Source organism: Spinacia oleracea, chromosome 6, assembly GCF_020520425.1.
Source record: "Spinacia oleracea cultivar Varoflay chromosome 6, BTI_SOV_V1, whole genome shotgun sequence".
In the NCBI taxonomy this organism is placed as follows: domain Eukaryota; kingdom Viridiplantae; phylum Streptophyta; class Magnoliopsida; order Caryophyllales; family Amaranthaceae; genus Spinacia; species Spinacia oleracea.
The window spans coordinates 99,127,273-99,130,148 of NC_079492.1; the positions used below are offsets into that span (position 1 = coordinate 99,127,273).

Sequence of the window (2,876 nt, forward strand, 5' to 3'; positions counted from 1 at the left end):
GTCCGGGTTGGAAGGACCAAAGTTGACTCTATTGGATAAGACATTGAATCTTGAAACCGAACGGGTGAGATTCGCGCACGGGAACGAAGTGCTTATTTTGGTAGGCCACTACTACAAAAACTGGAATAAAGAGCGCTTGATAAAGAACAGTTAAGTTAGATAGGCGTCTTCAACAATTATAGAGGACGCCTCACTTGGATAACCGTTATCTAAAACGCCTAAAATAAAACGGTTCCCCACCAAACCGTTTCCTATTCCTAACTCATATTTTAATTAAATCTATTTTGGTAATCATGAAACATAATATAGAACGCCTTACTTAACCTAGGCGTTTTCCACCCAATATTTTGAGTGATACATCATTCACTCCTTCCCCTCCCCCTCCCCCTCCCCCGCCTTTCTCTCTTCTCTTTTTTCTATTTACCCTAAAAATTAAAATCAGCATCTCAAAACCCTCAAATTCTACATGGCAGCCTTGATGTTTTATTTCTCTCTCTTCTCTATAAGACCACTCTTTCTTCACCCCTTTTTATTAACAGAGTATGCTAATTTCGCTCAGGAAATATGGAATTAGTGCAAGAATTGTTAAGCTTTTTAACTAATAGTGTTGTAAATTCTGTTTATCCAGCAAAAATTGATCGCCCACTTTAGGTACTCCCTTTAATTTGTAAAATCCTTTACTCAATTACCTAATCGATTCTCATTTTTCTTTATTTTCCCCTAGTTTTGTTGTTTTCATTGGGAAAAATTTCCCCTCTTTTGTATAAGTTGATGGTAATTTCATAATAATTTCAATACTCTGGAAAATGTAGTTTTTTCGGGAGTTAGATGAATAAGTAGTTCTGATAAAACTAATTTGAGTTTTGAAGATGTGGATTTGGAAGAAATTAGATGGGCATTTGAGGCTATAATGATTATGTACTCTCTTTGATTTGATTAAGAGTTTGTATTTAGTCAATGAATTTTATTAAGTTTGTCTTTTCTATAGGAAATTATTCAGAATTGCTAATTGATTTTTTTCCTTTGTTTTTTGCAGATTCATCAGTGGTAGGCTCAATCAACTCCCCGTTTCTGGCATGTTATAGTTAGAAACGTCTCTCGACGACGGGGAATTTTGAGTAGATGTCGGCATTTCCTAAAGAAGATCTTCGTAATGACAATTTTATAGGCTCATTGCGACCGTCTTGAGGGACTCGGCGAAGATCAGCCAACCTGAACTATGACCGCCCTCGCCATCCCGCCACCAACTGACACGCTAGCCTCCCATCAACTAGGGCTAGATAAATCGAGCGTTCCATCCTGGCCCGGGTCCCAAGAAGGAAGAGTCAATTCTGGTGGTCTCGTAAGTCGTTTCTAACATACTCATGGTGGAAGGGAAAGATCTTGTTTCCATAACCAGCGATACGATGCTGAACGAAGAACCTTTCCAGAGTGCTGAGATGGGGCTTGATATGTGTGATCAAGGACAATTACCAGTTTTCATGGTGGAGAAAAGGGATGAAGAAATAAAGTTGGAAAAGGAACCCTTATCTGCTGAGAATGCCTATTCGGAGGCAATTGAATCAAACACTGATAGAAAGATTGTGGGTAATGATGATGGTGGTATGAGAGTTGATGTTGAGTCTGCCATTTCTGATGAGCGAAAATTGCTAGAAGACAAACGATTTTTTCTAGTTCCTATAGTACTTCATCCTTGTTGCTAATGAATTTTATTGTAAATTAAATCAAGATTGATATGTTTATTTGTTCATTATTTGTATCTTAATTTCTGAATAATATACTAGAGTAACTTTTTCTAACTGAAATTCCATACGCTCGATTTTATTTAGATTTGGTCTTTTGGATCAATTCCTTAAATTTCGCGAAATCTGTTATAAGGCGCACGTTATTTAATTAATTTTTTTTTATAAAATAAAGGAGAAATACAGAACGTTCGCCTAAGGAAACCGTTCTCTATATTAAAGGAATACAAAATAGTTAGGTGAGGTAACAGTTCTATATTCCTTCCTTATTTCTTTAAATTAGGAAGGGAATAGAGGACGTTCATCTCAGTCCACCGTATTCTATGACTAGGTATATAAAACGCTTCTTATACCCGTTTTATAAACTTTATAGTGAGCTGAGTTGGAGAACGCCTCTAAGGCGTCCTATAAAGTGTATTTCAACAGTACTCTATTCCCTTTTTTTGTAGTAGTGGGCTTTAGAAACACATTCAAACACAAGACAAGGATAGTTTTGAGAAATCCTAATCATTGCACTAGGTTGGTTGAATCATGCATTTTAGAACATTGAATTTGCTACTTGTACGTGGTCACTTTGCTTTAAAGTTGATTAAAGGAACCTAAGGCCGGTTTGTCCAAAAATTATCTTTATTAAGCGTGATGTAACTTTTTTGTGTTTTGTTGTATTTAGCATGTTGGGTGATGAAAACAATAAACATGTAAAGCATCATCACAAGTAGGAATTATTGAAATGCGTACAACACCGTTTAGGTGCGAAACCACATCACCTCGAAAAAGGTGAGTAAAGGATGCGATATTGAAAGTGCCGAATTGAAGGTGCGGTATTGAAAGTGCGATATTGAAATGACGGTATTGAAAGTGCGATATTGAAATTGCGATATAGAAATGACGATATTGAAATGACGTTATTGAAATTGCGGTATAGAAATGACGGTATTGAAATTTTATTATTGTATTTGAAATCCGAACGCCAAGCAACTAATTAATAATAAGTGTGCCCGACACGGATTCTATTCTCTAAAAATCTTAACTTTAGATGAGTTGCTCATCTAAAAGCATTATCGATTTTCAATATTGAAATAGGACTTGAAATAGAACTTGAACTTGAACTTGATATTGAACTTGAATATTATA

The 2,876-nt window shown here is 35.9% G+C and overlaps 1 long non-coding RNA gene across 1 annotated transcript; it reads left to right on the forward strand.

Moving 5' to 3' along the window:
* Window positions 1-377: 377 nt before the first annotated feature.
* On the forward strand, window positions 378-1,805 carry LOC110804524 (uncharacterized). Its single transcript, XR_002537754.2, has 2 exons — window positions 378-651; window positions 1,037-1,805. It is a non-coding gene; the product is annotated as an uncharacterized lncRNA (long non-coding RNA).
* The last annotated feature ends 1,071 nt before the right edge of the window (window positions 1,806-2,876 follow it).